The following is a 24,597-nucleotide window of genomic DNA, read 5'->3' on the forward strand; positions in this document are numbered from 1 at the left end:
TTTCCTGTGTGATAGTTAAGGAATAAATAGCCACAGAAATCCAGGGAAATAGGAGGTAAAACTCCATAGCTTCAGTCAAAGCACTTAAATTCTTATCAGGCTTTTCTTCTGTGAGCTGAGAATAATCAGAAGAAAACAATATTTAATAGCACTTTGAATATGGGGAAGAGACATGCAAAAACAGAGAGTGACTTTTTTCTCTTTAAGAACATATATCATTCAGAGCTGCCCAAAACTCCCTGGAAACTTTTCAGCCTTGGGATGATAACTTATAAAAGAAAAATGAGGATTATAATGCATGGGAGCATTGACACTGTATCTGTTTTCATTCTTACGTGAGGGACATCTTGTGAGAAGATAACAATATTAGTAGAGAGAACGCCTACATTTTCTCTGGAAAGCTATCTATGTGTCCTGAGAATCATCTCTTGTGTTTCTTGAACTTTTCTTCCTCTCCATTCTACTTTAACAAAATAATGTGCAGAGACAAAAAATAAAATCTGAAGAGAAGAGGACCTTTTCTTTCATCCAAATCTCCCTGTCAGACTCAGATTATTTTGGCTGAAGAGGATTAGGTGTGGAAGAGTGTCAGGGAAAGTCCAAAGTCAACAGCCAAATATATTCTTTCTAAGTTTAGATGAGACAAAAGCGAACAGAGATTATCTAATTGTGAGTAGTGTGAGTTGGCTATAATACATGTTGATTTACAGAGTACAGACATATAAAAATGAGATCTGGCATAATTTTAAGACTCAACTGTTTAATAATTTCTCTAAACTTGGATTTTTTTTTTATTTTTTTAATAGTTTTATCATCAACCTATGGGTTCCACATTCATTAGAGAAATGCCTTGGTAAGTCCAAGAATGGGAAAGCTTCCCTGGGAATGGTGTGCAACTGCACTATCCTTTGGAGAACTGTTGATAAAAATCCTACTGAATGCCATTACACACAGGTAGGACCTCACTGAGCTATTCCCTGCTAAAGCACCAGGACCTTGTTTTGGGGTTTGAATAGAACACGGGAGCAAGAAAGAAGATCCTTGTGAAACAGTGGGCACAGGAGCAGAACTAACACAGACCATTATACAGGAACAGAAAAATAGAGGGTGGCATCTTTATTCCTGCATCAAGCACTCCCAAAGATCTGTAGTCAAATCTCACGCTTTCAGGTGCAGATGTGCAGCAGAAGAAATGTTTTTGTAATAATCTGAGTGATCAGGCTGATGCCACAGCAAAAGGAGCAGCTGAAATACTGTGAGTTGTTGTAAGCTGCTGTGTGACATCTGAGATCTCTCACCTTAAAGTCTAAAAGAAATGTCTGAAGTCTCTTGCTGGCATTCAAAACTTAAGCTTAATTTGAAGTGTAATTGCATCAGATCATTCTAAAAAATAATAACAATACACAAGAAAAGATATAACAAAAGTACTCTCAAAACATTTTCAAGGACTTCAGGTGTGTTCCTAGTGCAGTGATGGGATCCCCCAGACCCTCAAGTTCACTTTAGCTGCCTTTGGTGCAGGTGCCAGGGAAGCTGTCACAGAATGAAATTTGGCCCAAACTGTAAAACCCATCTGGGCTGCTGAGCATTGCCAAGTCTGTCCTGTCACAAAACCACTGAGCCAGAGCCAGGCTGTGTTAAGAACAGTTTGGTTGTCTGAATGCAACCATCACACCTCCCACGGCATTGTAGGTATTTTCTTCGCTGTGAGCCATGCTAATATGCTGAAGGATTTGATCCACTATTCATAGAAACTGTTCCAGCAGACAACAGTGTCAACCTTAGTATTGCATTTACAGAATGAAATTTTTATTTGGATTTTTATTGTTGTTTTTCTAAAGAGTTGCAGTTACGCAGAACTCTGGTCTGAAGCTGACATTATTTTGTCACAAGTATCTTTTTAGTCAAATTAAGTCTCATTCTTATACAGAATTCATCTTTGTGGTTGAACTGTTACAAGGAACACTCGTATTCACTATATTTGTCTGGTATATATCCAAATATTTGCTGGGAAATATAATTTTTGAGAAGAGAGATTAGCTTTCAAGCTCTGAGTCTTTTAAATGTCATCTCTGTGAAAACTGACAGTCGGTAGGTGGAGAGTTAGTATTGTCTGACAACGATATTCATGGGGAGCAACTTCAAAATGCAATGCAGAAGAAAAGAATTTCAGGACTCTCAAAAGACTTTGGAAGTAAGAAAGTTTTACCCTTCAGCACTGAGAAGGCACTGTATTTGTTCTAGGAGACTTAATCACCTCATTTTGTTAGGATCCTCTCTGAGTTCAATATCTCCAGACAGAGGGAATTGGAATAGGATTGGGTGATCTTGACATTTGAATCCTTAAAAGATAGGAGAACCAGTGGATAAATTAGTTCAAAGTATATTTTCTTTCTCAGAGAGTTGGACTGCAGCATCCTTCAATGGAGTGCCACACTGCTTCAGCTTATGGTGGCGATGGTGATGATTTTTTTTGTATCTTGTGTATTTTAGTTGGACCTAGAAGCCCTATTCAGCTTCACTTGTGTGAGGCACTTCATACAAATCTTATGCAAAGATAATCCCTGCTTAGCAGAACAGATCTGTTACAGGATCTGAGTTCTGTCATACTCCAGCTCTGAAATTCGGAGCCATTGTCACAGGAAGGCAGATGTCTCTATGCAATAGCAAAAAAAGTGGGGATCTTCTTACAATTTCTGACACTAGAAGGTATGTGACAACCAAAGCCCCCCCTCTTCCCCCATTTTGAAATTTTTTATCCGCTTAATCCCTTTTATATAAATTTTAATTTTTTTAGCCTTAGGAGCTTTGATCTGTTTTGTCCCTCCCTAGAGAACAGCCACAGTTTTGTTCTGTCCCTCCTCTTATTCCTTTTGCCTTTATATCCTTCTGTCTTTATATTTCCTTCCTTGTTCAGACAGTGTCATGTGTTGTGCTTCCTGAACCTGCAACTTCCTTCCATGCTCAAAACTGTGCCTGTTCAAACACTGTCCCCTTTGCCAGTTCCCTGCAACCTGCTGCAGCTGCAGTGCAGCCCACTCCTGGGGAACACCCTGAATGGGAAACAGCTCCTGGCTCATCCCCTGCACGTTGTCTCCAAATAGTTTGCTGCTCTGCTTGGATTTTAAAGCTCCTTGGATCCACCTCTCTCTCCTGTAGCACAGGAAACTCTGACAGCACTTAATAAGCAATGACTGGTAACAATAAGAAGAGTCTTCAAAGTCTATATTTACATGTAAAATGCACAAGGACATTTATGTACACCAGATGGCCCAAAGCAGGTGGATATTATAATGTAGCTAAGGTTTACTGCAATGCCAGAACAGGAGAGTGAGGCTGTTACTAAAGCAGCACCTTGGGGTCCTAACCTGGGCTGTGCTATGACTCCTGTTTTACTGGCACTGTACAAATGTGTCATGTCAGTCACTGACACGAAGAGCTCACAATCTAAACAGACAAGATAATTACAGAGTGCAGTGGATATGGAAAGACTTTCAAAGGTCCTGCAGCCTGCCAGAGGCAGAGCTGGGACTCCAGCTCAAGGCATCTTAGTACAAACTGAGCCTCTTAGTCATTAGTCCTTGCTGTTGTTTGTTTATTTGCTGTGGATCCCGTAGGTTGCAACCCCCAGCCCCTTCTGTAAGCAAGGGGATCATTAGGAGAAAAGCACCTTAATATTTTAAAGGCTCTGTGTGTTAGTTCTGAAGAATCTTGTCATGGCAAAAAATGGAAAAAAAAGTTTTCAAAGGGGACTGATTTGAGGTGGCAGCAAAGGCACAAGGCTTTGGGTTTATATCATACCTCTAGGTGCAGCTGCAAGTCTTTTTGTCACCCTTTGCATGACTAAATGGACTGAGCCCATTGGATGCTGCAAGTTGTGCTAATTCAGAGACCATTCAGACCTCAGCTGTGGTGTTTGTGGAGTGTATCATGCCTGAAGACTATGAGCAATTTCCTGAGTGCTTCTGTCTGAGAGTACTCAAATGGGGTGTAAGTGAAATACAAAATGAGCTTTAGAGGGGATCCTGGGATAAATAGCACAGGAGGGTGGAGTTTGTCATACAGAAAAGGTTCAGTGAGTCCATAGAGAAATGTGGTGCAGTGGGCAAGAGCTTCTGGAAAGGGAAATCCTGCCCCTAACCTGCTGCAGTTCAGTGAGGTATCTATAAGCATGTGCACACCAATACTTTGATTTTCAACAAAACTTCTTGAAGGTAACACACAGAAGGTTATTGAAGGCATTGCCTTGCAAAACCGTTGGTGGATAGGTTATTTTATTGAAAACTGGCTAAGAGACAGGAAATAAAAGTCTGGTTAAAGGTCACTTCTCCACTGCTGGAGACAGAACGCTAGTCTAGGTGCACCACTGGCCTAGTCCAATATTTCTTATGTTCTTGAATCAGTCACAGTCTTTTTTCCAGAATAAGTTTGTAAAGTGGCCACATGAATGTCTTCCACATTACCTAGAAGCAATTGGACTATTCTGCTCTCTGTGTTTAGTCAGGAGGGATTTGCAAAGAAGTGGTATCTACATTATGCAGAACTACAGAGTCAACTTTGGACCATCCTTGTTAGCCTAGCTTAGGAACTTCTGAAGTAAATGCTAAATTCCAGACCTGCTGGATCTGGATGTTGCTGTCTTGATCTTGGAGCACTTTGCAGCTAATTTACTTGTGGAGAGACAGTTCATTTTTACTGTTTCTGAATTTTGGTTTAAAACTGCGTTAGACTGTGTACCACTATATTCTCTGAATGCCTTACTGAAGAAATAATGGGTAAATGAGCTGTCAGAGACCCAAAAGGGATGATTGTAATTTTCAGTTTATTATGGGGAGAAAATACATCTGGAGTGATCAAAGGTAAAAGCTTTGCCCTCCGGAGCAAGAGCAGCCCCTATGATGAGCAGACATATTGTGGCACACCTGGAGGTGAGGCATGGGTCGGATGCCTGAGTCTTATACTTTAAAATTTCCATTTAGAGGAGGGGAGTAAAAATGAGAGCGAAACCAAAGGAGGGGCAGGAGCTGAAAGCAAATAGAGTAGTGATTAAAACAGACTGAAGGATTCCATCCCCAGCCGGCTCAACTTTGCTGCTGGGTCTCACATGCTGCCACAGGTTTTCAAAACTAACAACAACCTTGTCTCACTACAGAAGGAATAAAACAAACTTTAGCTCCTGCTCCATCTCAGAATGAGAATTTTCAGTGTCAATCAAGTTGGGGTTTTTTTTGACAGAAGTAAGAATTTTCCAACATGTTATGGAAGAAAGGGGAGCAATGCTTCCTTGTAATCTGAGGCACTGGGAACTATATTTTTAAGTATGTTGGCCTCCCAAAATGGGAACCTGGAAGACAAGCAGAGCAGGAGCACATGGGTCTGTGACACCAAGGGAGCTGGATGGAACCTTGAGCCCCAAATAATCATTTGATATCACACCATATCATAAATAAAGAGAAGAATACAATAAATTACCTGAATAGAAGAATGGGACATCACAGCTGTGACAAGAGGTTTCTGAGATTGGAGACAATTGAATTAAAGAAAGTATTTGCTACCACAAAATGCCAGTGAAAACAAAGACAAGAATACAGCTTTGTTTTTGACAATGAGAGGTCTTCCTGCTCTTGATGTATTTAACACCTCCTATGTAAATTCAAGCAGAGGAAGAGATCTGTGAGCCCTTAGTACAAAACCAGGATAATACCACATTCCTTATAAAAGATGGACATGAATATCATTTAAACTCCTTCAGGTCCAGCAGAAAAAAAATCTATAATAGATGAAATTAGAAAATACCTGCTCAGGATGATGAACCTCTAAAGAGAAATGTCTTTCCCAGTAGCTTCGTTCCTGAAAGTGTATCCAAACCAGGCACCTGAGGTACGTCCTGGGCTGTGATGGGGTAAGAGTGCAGAAGGTGGGCAGCTTTCTGTGGGCCTCAGCTCTTACCAAAAAGGTGCTGTTGAGGGAGTTTGGGTTGGCAGGATGGACTGCAATGCTGCATAGACACTGTGCTGTGCTGGAGTCTGTGTAACTCTTGTTTACCATGCTCTGTTGTTCTGTGGAAGGTGAACAGTTATAGATGGAGAGAGTCCTGGACAATCCCCACCCCACAAAGCTGATAGTTATGTCTCTTCAGTGCTAACAGCAGTTCTGGCTCCCTGAACTCTTTCTGACTCCCAGTACCTGAAAGCAGACTGATGAGAGCTAAGCAGATTTGTTCTGGTGCTTTTAACCCCCTCATTCTTTCTCTTTTAATTCTGCAAATGCCATACAAAAGAAAAGGGAGTATCTACCTAACTTTAGGCTTGGAAACTAGGGAAGGCATTTGATTAAGGTGTCATAATATGTGTTCAAGTTTAAGTCACAGAAGAAACCTAAAAGAAGGCTAGAGTGTTCAGAAAAAGCTTTAGAGATGTTTTTTTCTTTAGATGTGTTGTAACTTGACATTAAAGATGCTCCTAATTCTTCAAGTACAGTCAATGCAGACTTCTAAATCATTTGTTTCTATTCATGCTGAATTACTGCCACATGGAGTGGAAGCCAGTGAATAACTCTCTTCCCTTACTTTCCTCCTGTTAAGCCTCGCTCAACCCCCTTGCCTTGGTGTAAGGAATACAGAACTAAATTTTCATCAGGTCTAATGAAGTCTTGCCCTTTACAGATCCAAATTCACCTCTTTTTTTCCCCTTCTCTCTGAAGCGCTTCTCGGTAAAACAACTGAGCTGAATTAGGTTCTATTTTAAAATGGCCTGCCACTGACAGCTTCAGTTCTACAAGCAGTTGAAAATGGCTGGCAAACCTTTATACAAACAGCATGCAAAACATCACACAAAGCCCAGGGAAGAAACGGCTTTAGATGTAGAGATTATAAAAGAGTGAATACAATTTTAAGATAAAATACAAGTGATTAAGTTAATGATGGATAATTTCATCAGTTTGAAAACTATAATTAATAGGAATTAATTGTATATTTAGACATTTAGCATAGCTCCACTAAAAACACTACATCAAACATAATGATACTGGAAGCCTATATAATGAAGAAATGATCCAGATGTTCATAAAAGCCTATAAAGCTTTAGAAAAGAAGGGACTGCATGAAGAAGCTGTAATGATAAAAAGATGCCACTTGCTGTTCTGCTCTTCTTTTAAATACATCCTTTCTGAAATAATGATTATCATTTGCACTTTCATCTTAAGTGAAATAGCATATGGCTTTGGCTGATTAAAGCCCCCTCCTGGTATTAATCAGCATCTTAGTATCATGTTTCTAATGGAGGCAGCAGTTGCCCTGCTGATATTGTAAGCTTTTTAACAACATCTAAAGTCTGTGGATCACTGCTGCTGGCAAGAAATAGCTTTGAGCCTCCTATGTACAAGACTATTGCAAAGATGTCACTTACAGGTGCAGTTTATATGAGCTTCTACAACATATTGTATTTTAAACATTTGCTGAAACTTAAAGTTTAATAATTACCTTTAATAAGTAATTGCCAGTTTTTAAAAGAAAATCAGAGAACTTTTGGGCCTGGCAACATAGAGACATCATGGAACCAGAAATCACATGCTGTAGGGAAGTGTTTGTGTGCTTTGATTGCCTATAAATCATCAAGTCTGCCTGCACGGCCACCACCCTTACCCTCACCCAGGCCAGCAGCGATGCTCTCAAGCTGACCTGACAGCTGTGGTACAGCCCCATGCACAAATAGCCACACACAATGGCAAAGCTTGGCTTAGGAGTGTTGTAGATTTGTCACATCATCACAAAAATGCCAAGGGAGACCTGCAGGTAGAGTTGTGGTGGAGTGCAGCTGTTCACACAACCACCCAGGTGTGGGTGCTCATTGCTGGAAGGGCCCTGCCCCTCCAGCACCAGGCCAGAGGGAGTGCAGGGAGTCCAGACTGTGGGATCTAAGGGAGACTGTACTGTTCTCTGACACAGAAATACAGAGAGATGGGGAGGGAGTTGCTTGAGTCTGGCATTTCCCACAGGGACTCTGCCAGTCCCAGCTCAGCTGTAAGGCAGGAGAGGAGCCCTGGGCAAACCCTGGAGTGCAGGGTGTCAGGGTGTCCTACCACACCTCCTGAGCCTGGAGGGGCTTTGCTTGTTCCTCTTGAGACTTGCTCTCATTTACCACTGAGATTTAATGATGCCCTCCAACTTAGTTACCAAACTTGCTTTGTTTGTGCTGAATGGTAGACCAACCAAACAAGCACAGAACAGCAAGAAAATTGATGTTTACAAAAAAAATTTAATAAATGTTATTACTTCAGAGATTTTCAAAGGAAGGAATGTCCTGGTAAGGCTGACAGGCCAGACAGGTCTTCAGCACCATTTTTTTATGCATGAGGCAGTTCTCGAGACTTGTTATCTTGTGTGTCATAGTGATGATAGTTTACACATATGGATACTTTCCCAGATCTGGTATTTCTGCCTTAGCACCTGGGAATCCTGTTGGACACTGCTTCCATTTTCTGTTTGATGTAGCTACCCTAGGGTATTGTGGATGCATAAAATCCTTCAACACTCCACTCCTTTTCCCTCTGGATTGCTGTATTAAAAAATGTAGCATGTAACGCTTAATTCTGTTTTACAAATACATTTTAGCAAAGCAATGCTAGCATAACTCTATTATTGTCACCTACTCCTTCATTAGCTCCTATCTTTCTTTTCTTGTCATAGTAACATGTTCATCTAACAGTTTCCTATATGGCAACTGGACAATCAGTCTCTGCTCTTTTGTAAATAGCTGTTATTAACCTAATATTTTGTCCTTGTCTTTTGAAGCTGCAGGGCTCACTGGCTATCACCATCCACCACGTTCCTGCTGATTATCTATCATGACTCACAAGAGAGTTGGATGATTTGGCTGTTATGTTTCATTTATCTTACACATTTTTCCTGTAACACATTCCAATGGCCATGCTTGTCTGCTCCTTCCATCCCATAGGTCAATTTGAATTTTGAGGCTTTGGCAGGTGTATTTGAACTTGAATTTTTTCGATTCTAAAAAAAATGTACATTTGTTTGACTTGCATTCTTTATTTTTAAAGTAATCTAATACTCTGATTTTTAATTTACCATTTTCCAACTCTCCCTTTTGTTTTAGAATCAGCTTCTACCGGAAACTGGTCTCTAGAATCTATTTCTTTTTCTATTTCTCTGACTGTGTGTTCTTGAATGAGAATATCTTTACATCTCTATAAATATTACTTGCCTTATTAATAACCATTAACCATCTAAATACTTCAAATTCTTTCTCTTTCTAATGTTAGAACATATGAATCATAGTCATACACTGAATACATTATATGAACAATTTCATCTCTTTTTCTTAGTCAGAATTGGTGTTATCACGGCTAGTTTACTCCCCAGAAGAGCTCCTCTTGGCAGCTTAATGTCTTTTTATTTAGTTATTCGCCATCTGTATCTTGTTTCTGTTCTATTTTTTATTGGCTATTGATGAGGTCAAGATGCTGATTTGGCAGTTGCTGCTGACCACCTGTTTTTCAGCTCATTGGCCCACATGGCTGCCACAACCTCACGTAGCCAGTACAGAGCCTGCCTGTCCAGGGATTTAGTCCTAATCAATTTACTTACAAGCCACAGGGAGTAAGCCACAAGCCACTTACAAGTCCCTTCTGCCACTGCTCCATCTCACTGCTAACTGTCTGCCGGAGATCCCCCAAAGAGGATGCTCCAGAGCAACCATTCTCAAAGGCGGTGCAAATTTTTGTCAGCCTTTCCATAAAGTAACAGGAGAATCTGCTTCCTGTTTTAAAAGAACCACTGGCATTGTGTTTCATTAGCAACCAACCACACGTGCCTTTTTGCAAAATTTCCTCTTTGATCATTACAGTGCCTTCATTTTTCTTCCCCACTAATTTGGCATTACTGGATTAAAAGAGGAGAACATGGAGTTGCCACCGGCCACACATCTAGGGAAGTGAGCAGCAGCTACTGCCCCACGGAGTGGGATCTCCATCTGAGAAATGGAAAAGAGGGACCACATTTCTCCCAGCTTTCTAGAAGAGAATTTTAGTACTGGCAGCACCACTGTGTTTTGAGCAGCTGTGTGCATTTTCTGCCGGTGAGAATTATAATTTGGGGACAGAAAACGTAATTGTCTTTTCGTTTCTTTTCCCTCCCCACTCTTAATGAGAAATTACTATTCTTAGTGATTTTATAGTGACATCTACAAACTTACTCATGAAGCATTACCACACTGTGCTAAGTACTGTAAAATGAGCAGGGTGTGTTTCCTTCAGTGTCATAGATTTGCTTACAAGTCTGCAATTCAGCTGCTGAATTCCACATAGAGCTGCTGCAGAGCTGATAGTCAAGCAGCACTCATGTTGTTGTCTAGGTACTTTGTGGTTCTTTTCTTTCTGAATACTTCACAATCCAGTCCTTATATTTCTGTCTGATATCAGGAATAAACCTGAAGAAGTAAATTTGCCTAACAGAAGAAGAATATGTACTTGCAGAGAGTTTACAGTTTGGCCAGTCTTTGTTTACTTGAAGGCTGCTTGCTACCTGAACCTCTAAATATATCAGCTGAAACGTTCTTCTAGGATCCCAAAGGGCAGAAAGACTGCACATTTTCAGTAGTGAAATGGAGTGGGTTTACTTTAAACTGCATTGCGCCCATGGTAGTAAGACTCTGCTCCTCACATTTCTTCTGGATTCCTCATAATTCCTTCAGATTCACAAGTGTTTGACTAATAATATACACAATGGTCCTGTCAGTCTTAGTGCAGAGTCTGCATAGCTATAAATTGCGTGACATGACAATTATCATGCAATTTGGGGGTTGTGGGAGCTGTAAACATTATAATAACCTGATTTAAATACTCAGTGCTCCAACAAATTAGGCATGATTGCAGTAAGTTGAGTTCTCCCTTGAATGCAAATGCAGTTTCATCCAATTCCAATAGCAATTCCATAAAAGTACATAGAGAGAGCATGTGGCTCATAAAGCATTTTTAAAAAGGAAAATGTTGTATATATTAATGAACACAAAATAAAACCCAGGGGGAAATATAAATATACTTTGTGATGCTTATCTCAGGGATAATTGTTTAGATTTTTACATCTGGAACAGCTAGCATTTCAAAAGCTAAATATTTGATTTATACAGTTTATTTTATTTATATTAGGCATTCTCCATGTGTCTGAAATTTATTCCTTTGCTCTGGCTCTGCAACACTTGCACCTTTATCTTGTACATTGAAGCTGCAGTGCTACACGGGCCTTACATGGGCCCTGTGCGAATAAGCAGGTGTTCAGTGCGTGTCCCTCTCTGTGCTTCTCTGGGCTGTTGTTTATCACCTGGAGAACTGTAGAGTGTAGGAGCTCTAATTGTGGATTGGTAACCCCCAAATCTCGTTCAAAGAAAAAAACCAAAAAGCCACTCCATTTTCCAAAAGCTGCCATTGCTAAGACAAGAAAAAGCAGATGGATGGGGAGAGGCAGGGAATAAAGAGAAGCAATGACAGTATTGATCAGTGCAAGTGTGCACAAAACTGTGTGTTATGTTTAGCTGTCTCCACAGTGTGTGAGGGTTGTGGAGTGGGTATCTTTACACAGACTGGCTTAGTTTTGCATTGGGGTAATCGGCTCAAAGCTGAGGGCATATGAAGGATAAAATTTCCACTTGATAAAAGTGCCTGTGGGTAGCTAGAAGTGCCTGTCTAGAGATGAGGTAGAAGCCCAGATGGAGTCTTTTAAACATCCAGATTCCATTCATTCAGCTTTTTTTAGTTGTTGTGTGTTGGAATTCTGCAGATAAATACAGAGGACATCCCAAAACAGTGATGCACCACGGGTTGTTTGCAAAGTGCCAGGAAGAGCTCTGTTCTGTGGCTGACAGTTGAACCCCTGGAGCAGAGACAGCGTCATCCTGACAGAGAAGGGACATTGCAGTGAACACTATAAAGGTAAAGCTGAGAGAGGGGAGAGCCACAGGCAGTACAGAGCTGTCAATAGAGATCAGAGTAGAACCTAAGATACCCATTTCTTTCCCACATGTTACTTTCCCAACCTCCTTTAAAATATGCTAGTTTTGATGGACAAGCCTAGGAGTGCAGCTATGTGTTTCCCTCTGTCACCTGCATCTGAAACAGCTGGATGTGGATCACTGTGTACTTCTGAGGTGACACCAATGGCATGTGCTGGATGGTCCAGGCTGTCCCATTTCAGAGCAGCACAGGCACCACTCCACCTCTGAGACGTGGTACATCACTTGGGCTGTGCCTGAGCTGGGGCACAGCACAGCATCTTGCCTGTCATGCTGATAGACCAGCAGCAACAGAAGCTAAAGTGAATTAAGTATCAGCCCATTGCATATCTGCTATAAGCAGAAGCATTTGCAGTGATCAGTCAGCAGTTTATTGGCTAAGATCAACAACTGAGATAACTACAAATAAGTGGCTTTGCAGCCTTTTCTTCTAGCATGTCTTTTGCAATCAGTATGAATTATTACAGTGGGTTTCAAGAGGTACAAAGAAAGTTCAGCTAACAAGCAAGTAGATATAAAAGGAAAGGATAAAGGGAAAGTCAATGTTAATGGCTTTTCCTTACCAAAGACAGCTGGAGTTCATAACTGTATCACTATTAGTCTGCACAGTGTCATTGTCAGTCCAAAGACAAAAAAAATCGATGTGCTATTTTCTTTTTTCTTTGAGAAGAATGTGAGAACTAGATTAGGATAGATGAGTTCAAATATCTGGTCTGGTGGCAAATAACATAGGGATCAGAGAAATGAAAATGTTGTATGAACTCTGGCCAGAAATTCCACATTTACTAGAAATCCAGTAGTGCTGTTGTTCTCTACCAGGGTGCTGTGATCTTCAGTGCTGTCCTGACTGTTCACTTCCCTTAGCACACGGTTCCAAAAGTGAAATCTTGTGGAGAGATCACCCCCACTTTAGCCAGAACATTTTGTGCCATGAGTGCAACTGCTTTCATTATCTAGAGTTAGTGTTCAAAGAGTCTTTAAGAGAGAACCTAGTTCTAGACTAGTTCTTGCTCATAGTCAACATCCCACCATGGCTCAAGGAGGAGCTCAACCAGTGACAGCTTTTGAGTATGATGAAAAAACCCAAATTCCCAATGATGACTTAATGAAAAATGTCGGATCTTTTTCTACAAGTAGAGACTTTTTGACTAGATTACAACATGGAAAATGGTACTGTTAAAACCCCCTCACTGACCCAGCCATTCCTTACTTCCCTTGCTGCCCAAAAGGGTTATATAGAGGATCGATAATTCCCGCTGAACAACTGATATATATGGTCTCAGGAAGCACCATTCCAGCAGTTCCTGAAATACAGCATTGCCAACTCTTGCAAATTAAATGAAAACCTCACAAAACTTTTTTTAAAGCTTCAGTTCCTTGTCCTAATGATTAGGTGAAAAGCTCAGTTTTCATAAAAAACTAAACACCTCACTTTATGAAGATGGATATAGTGAACAAACTTGATTATATATACTTTTATAGGTTCAGGAAATATCAGGCTCAGAAGAAACTGAAATATGTTATAGCTTTTAGAACACTCCAGAATTTTTAGATTTGATCTACGTGTTTTTAATTCTTTGTTTTGCATACTGAAAGTGTAGAAATTTAAAATTATTTTAAACAGCACTATGATGAGATAGTGATGCTTGAACCCACTTTAATATTTAAAAAATGTGATGAACTGGAATTCCAAAAAAGTTAAATTGTTGTTTTATTACTTGTTAGATAAATGATGTGTTGGGAATATATAATATTCCTTTTCTGATAGTTAATTAAAAAATACCTGATTGCATGCAATGTAGAAAGTGGATCTTTCAATTCATTATTAATGTGCATACTTCTTCTTGTCCTAAGATAACTTATCTCCAAAGGAAGAAAGAAAAAAAAAGGTGAACCTGCCCACATGTGAGGAAAGAGCATTATCTGTTGATAATGTGGTGACTAGCCCTAGAAGGGAAAGAAATTATAGGTTTAGTTCTGAGAAGGCCTTAGAAGAAATCTTCCCATGACAGACTGTATGACTTCTTAGGTTTCTTAATGAGTTCTTGAGACTGGCCATCACTATTTGGACCATCTTTGGTCTTGGTTCTCAAGTTATGTACTGCTATCTGGTATTGAGGCTCTCTAAATTTCCCAACCTCGTCAACTGGCAGTGGAATCAGCACTGATTTTATTGTGTGTGCATTTTCACTTCTATTTATGGATCAAAATTTAAAAAGAAAGGAAAAAGGCTTCTAAAACAACTACTGCCACCTAGTGTCATACCAAACCCAGAAAATCCCACACAGGCAGCTCAAGCTCTTCCCACTGGAAAAATCCTCAACAGTAAATCCAATTTTCATTGATTTCAATTGGCACCAACTTCCTCAGACATTAATGTTACAGCTTGTATAGCAAAACCTCTGTATTTTCCATCACTGTATCCAGAGGAATAGTTTTACATAGGAGATCTGAGAATCTGTGTGTGTGCATGGACGTGATGACAGAGGATTTCACTCCATTCTGCAGCTTTACAGTAAAGCAGAGCTGGGCATGACTTGGCAGCCTGTGGCAGTGCTGTTGCAAGTGAAGAAATGTGTCTACCTACTCATTTAGCAGTTTCAGAAATCTGGCTCTCAGCAACATAAAACTTTTCACTGAGATAAATACCACCATTCAAGTTAGCATATTTTAAAGCACTATAATAAGTATTTTATACCTGATTTTCTTATGGTGGAAAAATCCTTAAACTAAAGCTTAGCACAAGGAATTTGTGATGTAGCATTCTGCTCAAAATGATACAACTCCTCTTGATCCTTCATGTTGAGTAAAAGCTATTCTAAGACAAAGCACACCAGAAAATATTAATTACACTTCTTAGTGCTTGTGGCAATAATTCTGATTGAAATGAATTTCATCATTTATTAATATGAGGCTTGATACACTGTGTGCTGTTAAATATCCTTTCTACAAGACAAAAACTCAGTCAGAACAGTGTTATAACCACTCACCTCTAATGACTGGATGCTGAAAGCCAAGTAAGATTATCTCTGTCTGGTCTGAGGTTTTACCAGCAAAGGAATCCACAGAGATTCCTGCAAATACTTTGGGTTCAAGTAGTACCTGTTCTCTGAGGTCCTCAGTGGTCTTACAAATTAAGTAATCCTCCTAATATTTCTGTATTAATCTGATGTATGTTAGAGAATACATTTTGTAGACTGTTAAAGGAAGGTGGAAAAACTGACACTGACAGCACTTACATGTGTGTTCACAGGAACAGCACTTGGAAGCAGGTACTATGTTGCTGTGTTAGCTGTAGAGCGAGGCCCAGAGAGAGGTCCAAAATTTTTCTCTGGGTTTCCTGTTCTTGGATCAGCACTCTTCTCAAATTACTGTAGAAGGACATAGAAAATGAAAGGAAATGGGGCACTAATAGTCATGACTGTGAAAAGAGCAGGAATTGTCAAGAACCTTGAGCGAACACTCCATTTGCTCCTTAGAGGACTGTGAAGTAATGGCCAACATGACACAGACACATTCTGTAGCAACATATGACCTCTCCATTTATGAAAAGGTGAAGTGACTAAAGTAAATGAAGTTAAGAAGGAGTGTTTGACTATCATCTCCTTGCACGTCTTAGTGATCATCAGCAGATCTGGGAAAGTTTAGAACTGCAACCTGAGAATAGTCTATGAACTGCAAAGTGTATAAAAACTGGCAGAGCTCCTGATGCAGGAAAATGCTATGCAGCTGTTGAATTTTCAGCACATGAATATTCCCTGAAGTTTAGTGTGTACTCAGTCTTCGTTGGATTGGCACATTAGCACTGAGAAGTTAAAGGACTGTCCTCCACAAACCCTTCATTCGCAGTGTTTTGAAAAGTGAGATACATTTTCTCTTACACAGCATCTTGGTCCATGCTCTGCATAATGTCCTGGTATTTCACTGGTATTGCTCACAAGAATGTCATAATCTGACCCTATATATTAGTCTTATACAGACATTAACAAAGATTTTTCAGTTGGAAGAGACAGGTGCAGTTGAGGTTAATGAGGAATCTCTTGCCTCATTGTCTTTCCAAGCCTACCAGTAGAGAAAGAGCAGTGAAGACATATCTATTCTGGTTTTCTTAAGTATAAATAACTCAGTTTTTAAACTTTTTTTTTTTTCATCCTGAGGGTAGAGCTTGAGACAGTCTTGAAATATTTCTGAACAAATATCTCCTTGCATAACATCCACAAATGTTTTAACCCCCTACTGTTTTTTCTTGATATATCTTGGCCTGGTCACATACAGAAAAAGAAGGCTTAACAAATGATCTCTATTTCTGTGAACTACATTACAAATAATGTAATTACAATGTTGGTCATTCAGAATGTCCTGCTCTGTGAATACACCCCAGCACCATATTAGACTCAGAAAGAGTCTAATGCCTCTAAGCATTTTGGACAAATGTCTGCAAATCTGTATGGATGGATTCAAGTCTTTCAGCTACATGTGTTACTGAGCTTTAAAACCCCATAGAAACCTGTGTACATAAGCAGAGAAAATGCAGAATAAACAACCTTTCTACTTTTTTTAGCACATATACTCAGATTTTTCGCTTAAATCATACCTGCAACATTCAGCTGCAGTACATCTATCTGGTTAGTAGGAGCTGAAGCAACAAAGTTCTTAGAGCTATGGTTTTATAGGCTCTGGACAGATTGTTAAAAATAAACAGCGTTTCCTTGAAAGAACTTATCATCTATATAGACTAACACAGAGTAGAGAAAGAATGTCACACCTATAACCATTTTAGCCTTCACTTTGTGATTTTAAACCTGAGCTTTATCATAGCTACAGAGAGGCACCAGCAGAAGTCACAAATGATGACATCACTCTTCCAAATAGTGTAGCAGTAGAGAGAACTAATGCTTCTGGTCTAGGTGGTTCACATAAGCTTCCTCAGAGACATATCTCTCAAAAGCCCTGTGAAAGAAATGTGAATCTTCCTGGTCATGGATTTTTTTACACAAAGGAACTGGGCCCTTCCCAGCCTGTGACACCATCTATAATCTTGACTTGGACATGTGATCATTGAAACCTTGCAGGGGGTCTTCTGATATGGTCCCTCTCCAAGTGGTTTCCTGTGTTTGTGCTCCCTCCCTGTCCCTTGTACCTGCCTTCATGCTGGTTTACTTTTCAAGTGCCTGTTCAGGCCTATTCATTTTTTTTTTTTTTTTACTTCTTGTAGCAGTTGAATGACAAATTATCACACAAAGATTGCTTCTCTCATTATTTTTATTGATTTCTATCAATTTTATAGCAGAAGTTATTCATGGCAACAGTATTCTCAATTGATTCAGCAGAAAGCTATCAAATACACTCCAATGAAAAAGCTATATAGGCAGCATGAACCTGACATTTCATCACTTAACCTTGCATTTAACTTCTAACCATGAGTAGTCCCATAGGCTATCCACTAGAACTGCTTGTGTTACCTGAGCTGAAAGCATTGGAGGTTAAAATGCTGTACAATTTAACCAATATATTAAGAACAGATATAGGGACAAAAGGCTACAGGAGCCTTATTCCAGAGATGTTCACAAATGTCATGTAGTTGTTAATTAGTAGAGAACAATTGTGTTCCTGGAATGAATTTAGGGGATTGGCAGGGTGGATTGGAATTAGATGATCTTTAAGGTCCCTTCCAACCAAACTGTTCTATGATTCACACATTAATAGGGAGAAATCCAGGCCCCGTTGAAGTCAATAGGAATTTTGCCATTGATTAAGAGTGCTAGGGTTTCACACATAATCTAAGTGCAGCTGCCTGGAAGAACATGGGAAGCAGATATAAATTCAGCAATGACACTGAGGGCAGACACAACGATCTCTGTGATGTTGCCTTCCAGTGAGCCGCCTGTCAGTAGTGAAACCCTGATGAAAAACATCTTTCAGAAACTGCTTTCTGCAACATTTTTTCTGTACTTGTGTAGAAGTCAACATGCTGGTGAGAAAGGAAGGTTAAAGAAAAGTGCCTTGGTCTTGCTATTGCAGTAATAGTGATTCATGACAACATAGTAGAATTTAAAACTGAAATAGTTGAGCTTAGATGGAGGATAATGAGCTCTGTGGAGCTCTATTCTTTTGCATTTCATGATTGGTGCTGACAAATTATGGAAAAAGACATTTTGGCTAAATCATTGTCTGTATTAAAACTGTACACTAGGATTAGTTACTTCTACCTTTCTAATTTAAATGAAGTAAGGACAGGGAGACCAGTGGAATTACCAAAGGGGTGGAAAACTGGCTTCATATTTTCTTGGAACTTTTCTCCAAGTCTCATAGATATTTGGGTGAAAATTGTTATCTGTAAAGGCAGATTTTTCAGAGCTCAAAAGCTGACATCATGTTTCTGTTTGTAGGTAAACTGTGTGAAACACAAAGATCAGAAATATCTTTTCTATGATTTTGATATGCACAAATATCTTCTAATATCTCATAAGAAATAATAATAATGGTGAAAGTAGATGTCTGATTCTGAAGGATTAACAAAAAAAATCTATTCTTGAAGGTTTTAGATTTTATAGTATCGATCTATCCTCCTCTCAGTCATAGAGTACCCTGCCTTTTTAATTAAACTATTAATTGATGTTTCGGGCTAGCAACTGTTGTTCCAGTGGCTCACCTGCATCTGATCAAATGTTTCCTTCATTCAGTGAGAGAAGAGCTGCAAACAATTTAATCAGTGGCTCTGTCAATGTGCAGCAGCTGAGGATTTGGCCTGAAAACAGGTCAATATCCCTAATTTTACATTTGCTGTATTTAACCCTAGAAAGGACTGCTTTTGGGGAAGTGTCTGTGAGAGTCTTTGTCAGCGAAGGAAATGGTGAGTGCCCTTTCTAATGGAAAGATTTTTTGGTTTTGTGGCACAAAGCAGCTGCTTTTTTGCATCACCTACAAATGTATTCACTTGGAACCCGGGAAAAGGATGGGTCAATGAAAAAATAATGCAAGTGCATTTCAGATCATCTCTCTTTCTGCTTTTCAAAGACAAGGCTATTGTACAAGTTTTCAGTATCAACCTTACCCTTCTTCCTTCTCTTTTTAATATTTTACTAGCATATTTTGTTCCTGAACTTCTTTTCCACAGCCATGAGGTGCCAAACGATGCCAGGTTTGGGGATTGCCATGCATACCTTCTGGTCCTCATCTATGACAATAAATAGGTTTACCAGGTCAGCTCCAACCTCTAATGCTTCTGGAAATGTGAGTGTTCTGCTTCTTTGTGGAATGCAGAAGGCTTGCTTACAAGAGCACATTTTTAAGCCCACAAGTCTGAGTGGGTTTGAAATGTGTGCAGCCAACCTCTCTTGGTCCTTATGAAAACATGCATCTGGCAGCACTGGAATTCCTGCTTTAAAATAATCCTACTCTTAGGGAGTTGTTGACTTAATGATACGCTGGACCCTTTTTTTTTTCTCTCCTACTGTGCCTGACTTTTTTTTTATTCTTTTTTTTTTTCCACCATGACAGCCAGTGACAGATATTGTATTCCACCTCTGTTTTACTTCTTGTTTCCTTTTTAGATAATTTTGAACGCTTAAGTTTAAGGCATCTCATACAGTTCAGCAATGAACCTATTTTTAATGAGTCATTTCAGTTTTAGCATCCTCCTCCTTACTAACAGAGCATCCAATCACTAAGAATTGTCTATATCATAATCTTTGTCTTCTACAGCCATTTATTTAGTGCAAAGTAAATGCAAATTCTTTTTAAAAATTTTATATCCTTGAAGATGTCCTTCTACCATGTCAAAAAAATACTCTGCTTCACCTGTAACTTATTAAATTTCTCACTTAACTTCTGGTGTGTTCATTTTTCATGGTTCAAAAAGACCTGTTGTTTTGCCTGCAAGCTTGAAGCATTATCCCATTATCACTAGGGATCAATATGTAATTTTACCTCCAAAAGTACTTTTCAGAGGTCTGTTTTTCCCATGGCTACTCCTGTGTATGCTCTTAATTATAGTCATGACTAATTCTAATAAGTTGGACAGTATTAATTCCGTATTGCTATGAAATATCTTTCCCAACTGATTTAGAAAATTGGGGTATTTTAACTATGGCTGTTTAGATGAATCATTTAAAGAGCTGGCACACAGCTGCAGTTGTACGAAATTACACAGTCTCAGGTTTAAGCTGTTAGTACACATTGCTGGAGACAGCTTGGAATAGCCATGTAAAAAACGTGCAGGCACTCTAATTTACCTTTAAAATATCGAGTTTGTAAACTGATTCCTTCTCTAGTTCTTGTCAATTTGTCCTTTGTTTGAATTTCTAGCAAAAGCTGAAGAACTCTTTTGAATCTGCCTGCTGTTTGGCATGCCTGCAGCTGCAGCTCTGGACTGGGCCAGAAATTTGGATTTTAAAGCTGCTAATGCTGAGGCTGGATCTAGGTCTTGAATATATCGAAATCTATGCATTGTTAGATTTGAAAGCCTGGTTTACCTTTGATTACTCCTCGGAGTCATGCTTTTAGATTGTCCCATATACAATCATATTTCTGGTGATTTTTCGGGAGGGAGGCAAACAATACCTCTTCCTATTCAGTAGCTTGAAGTAAAGCAATCCTTATTGCTTTTTCAGTTGGGAAGAGGTAACTGTGACTGATACACATGTAACTGCCATTTCATTGCCCTTCTTGATAAGCTCTTCCTTGTAATAGAGTGGAAGGTGTTTTGGTCGTCTTTTGCAAGGACCTCCTTGACTCCATAGGCATAGGTCATGTGGTGTCATCTCACTCATCTTTTCCAGCACTGTAAAACATAATTATCTCAACCATACAGTTAGTCTGGGCTGTCTAACAATCCACCTAAGGGTACTGCAGTCACACATCCCACAGCAGCACTTGCTTTACCAAAAGCTGGTGAGAGAGTTCATTTCCTGAAAATAGGCTTTGACTGAATTTCTGGGTACCTTACAAGTCATAGCTAGGAGTATCTCAACTAGCAGGAGCTGGCAAACATTTTACACTCCTGCAGACTGAATTAACTGGGGAGGGGGAAGATGTCACTCAGCTTTTTATCCCTGCGTGTATTTTTTATTATTTGATTTACTCTGTTCATCTTTTGCTTATAATGTGTAGTGGCATAACAAAGCCAGCTTTTTCTATCTTTAAACCCTTTAGGAAGACAGTATGAAGATACAATTGTTACGATAGATTTTTCAGGTTCCTTTTTTATGGGTGTGAGAAGAATTCTTTGTGACAGCAGATTTAGGCAAGCGGAAAGAGGCAGGAAAAAGGATAAATGCTGATGAGATTGATACCTGGTTACTGAAAAATGAAAAACTGGATCTGGGGAGGGGAGAAAGAAGCCATGTTCTGGACAAACCTCTAACATTGCTTTGTAAAGCAGAAAGCCTAAATTAATCCTGTGTTTGGGTTTAGATTTTTGACTTAGAAAAACTAAATGTACTGTTTTATGTTTTCTCTTTTCCACATATAACAAGCTGAAGTATTCCCTCTTATACCTTTAAATAACTCAGGCTTGTCTCTGAGGGGAATATAATAGATGTGCAAATGGTCCCTCTGCTTGCCATGTTCTCCAGAGCACTGAGATGACGTGACTCCAGTGCCCAGGACTCTGCCATCCTGCCAAAAGCATGAGCTGTTTGTCTGTAGCTCGTGAGAATTTAAAGCAGGGGCTGCTGTGGCTCAAGCTCTGCTCCTGCACTGAGAGCATGGGAGCACCTGCCCTCCCTGGACCGGCCACAGAGCAGGACACGCAGGCAGCAGGATCAGGTGCAGCTGTGATGCACAGAGGCACATCCTGGCCTCTCTGTGTGCCATTGAATCGTTCACCATGTGGCATTTAATGCCTTTGATCAGCTACATCCCCTGCACCCCGAGGTTTTTATGACATGTTCACGTCTACCGCCCTCTTTGCTCCGTGCCCCATTTTTCATGAAAGCAAATCCCTCCCCTCCCTCTCTTGATCCTTTTTTTAAAAAGCATTCATTTTTTTATAATTTGCTTCTTGTATTTTCTTTGCAGTACCTGCGGCAGCTGCTTTGCAGGTCCCCTGCTGTGCAGATCGCCCTTCACAGAGGAAGATCTTCCTGTCAGTGACTGACAAGAGGTGCCAGGAGCAGGCTACGAGACTTTTGAAACCCGTGAGTTGGCAAATCAGCAGGTACCTGTGTGCAGTTCTGGATACGCCCCTAGCATTAGTTCCTAACTTGTATCAAAGACTTTTTAGGATGATATGGCCCACAGGCAGAGTTTCAGGTTAAAAGGAACACAGTGTCTGGCTGCATCTATCATCTAGATATTTTTTGTTTTAAATATAATGACACCAGTGGTTTGTTCTCAGGGAGGTTTTTGATTTGTGCTCTGTTGTTGGTTTTATTGTTTGTTGTGGGTTTTTTATTTTATAGTAACTACTTTCACAACAGACTAAACTAGGAGAAAGTGTTCTTAGTATTAAACAGCTCCTGTTTTTCTTCTCCAAAGAAATAAAGATGTCTTTCATATTTCCTGAGACTGACAATGTTGAAGAGGCTAAAATAGATGAAAAACTGAAGGGAAAGAAAAAGAGACCTGCTGTGACCACCATTTTCTGTAGGGAAAGATACAAGATTTTTAGGTGGGACTAGGAAAGCCCTGGACACTTCTCTCTCCTTGATGTACAGTTGAAGGCAAAGGGTCTGGAGGGGTTTGGAAGCTTGGTTTAGTTACTGAACCATCTTAAAGAGGTTTTACAATCAGTCCTAAGTGAAAGCACTTTGCACAAGAAGGTGTAGCTTTCAGGCAAAACGACACTTGAATCAAATGCAGAATAAATAGCCTGAAAAAGGACACAGAATTTGGTCCACTGTGATCATTTGATCTGAGTGGCTTAAGGCTTTGCATGCTTCATACTTGCAAACCAGCTGTGAAATGCAGGAAATACAAGTAGCCGTGGTCTGACATTTTCCCATCTGTTCCTAATATTTAATAATTTGCTCTCTTCTCTGAGGATATTACGTTTATTTATAAATTTAAAAAATATGGGAGTTTTTTTATATAATGAGCTTAAAGCTATAATGGCCTTTTTGCTCCAAAGTACTCAAAGCACCCTCCTTTGCCAGATGGAGAGTATTAATTTTTCTGGAGGAATTTGTGCATAAGGTACAGATGGATAAGAGAGAGTTTTAGCACACCAGATTTTTGCATTGCTGTTCTGTGTGTGTTTCTATTCTCTAGAGCTTCTGTACTGTAAGTGTTTTGAAAGGCCTAAATTCTTTTTTGGTTTGCTCTGAGGATGATGGAAAGTGAGAAGTAGACTCTAGTTCTCACAGCTGAGACCAGTGCTTTATCAACTGGAAAGAAAACCCTTCCATTTGGAAAGCTTGCTAAGAATCATCCTCAGCATCAGTAAGAATTTTGCTGTTGAGCTGAACCTCACTAAATACAGATCAACTGTGCTTCAGTTAAAAACAGCTTTTAAAACATTTTAGGGAAGTCTTGCTTTCATGTGAGATTATAAACGATCTGGATAGGAAAAACATACTGGGTCTAAATGTCCATGCACAAAAAAAGTGGCAGAGTGCAATCTCCCAGATTTAGGCTGATAGTCCCCTATTTAACTAATACTGTGCCCAGGTCCATTCTGTGAGTGGGAGGTGGCAGCTTCAGACTCCATGCCCCAGAATGCTACACTGACAAGAAATGCTGACCTAAATACCTTTCTGACCTCTGTGCTCCATAATGCTGATTTCAATCATAATACACAATCTCAAATATTTTTATCTTGTAGTGATTATCATTTTGAGGATGTCTCAAACTGAAAATTTAAATATCTGAAACCACAATATACCACAAGCTACCTCCTGCACCTGCTTATATTTATGTAGCAGTCCAGTGAAGTGAATGAAAATGTCTGCTTATATAAAGATTCAATCTGTTTAGGCTTCTGTAAATTTTGTGACTACTACATAAAGAATATTATACTTAATCTATATGTAAAACATCAAATAATTAAGAACAGGGTGATGGACTTATCTTGCAAAAGCTGTCAAAACAAATTTTCATTAAATAGCAGTGTTTCCAGGAATGACATACATCAGTGTGGAGCCTGGCATTAGGCACTATTTCTCACTGTAACATCACTGCTATGAACTGTTGGTGGTGGAATGCCAGCCAAGGGCATCCGTCCTTCCAAGTGACTTGGATCACAGAGTAGAATTGGAACCAGAAAAATAAAATCTTTTGTTCTATAGCCAGAAGAAAAGTAATAAATCAAGTAGCAGGGATTATGAACTGGGTGTGGTGATTTAAGAGTGGTGCTGTGAAAGCAGATGCTGTGAAACATGTCTGAGTACCACAGTGGGAGGCACCTGAACACAGGACATAAGTAGTGCAGCAGGAAATGACATTAGAGAGGGTACTGACCTCTGGACACAGCACCTCTGAGGTGGGACAGGACTGCAGCATGCAGTTCTATCATTAGATTTCTAAAATTATACCAAAAACCAGTAAGATGTAGGAACTGAATAGCAGGGAAGACCATATGTAGGTTCAGCGGAGTTCTCTCCACAGGATCTGTCAGTGATTCTGAGCCCTTATT

At 39.7% G+C, this 24,597-nt stretch overlaps 1 long non-coding RNA gene across 1 annotated transcript; it reads right to left on the reverse strand.

Moving 5' to 3' along the window:
• Positions 1-8,741: 8,741 nt before the first annotated feature.
• Positions 8,742-9,758, reverse strand: LOC116793507. The gene is made up of 2 exons (XR_004359509.1): positions 9,605-9,758; positions 8,742-9,010 (listed from the first exon to the last, which is right to left on the reverse strand). It is a non-coding gene; the product is annotated as an uncharacterized LOC116793507 (long non-coding RNA).
• Between the last annotated feature and the right edge of the window lie 14,839 nt (positions 9,759-24,597).

This window comes from Chiroxiphia lanceolata, chromosome 13 (assembly GCF_009829145.1).
Source record: "Chiroxiphia lanceolata isolate bChiLan1 chromosome 13, bChiLan1.pri, whole genome shotgun sequence".
Lineage (NCBI taxonomy): Eukaryota > Metazoa > Chordata > Aves > Passeriformes > Pipridae > Chiroxiphia > Chiroxiphia lanceolata.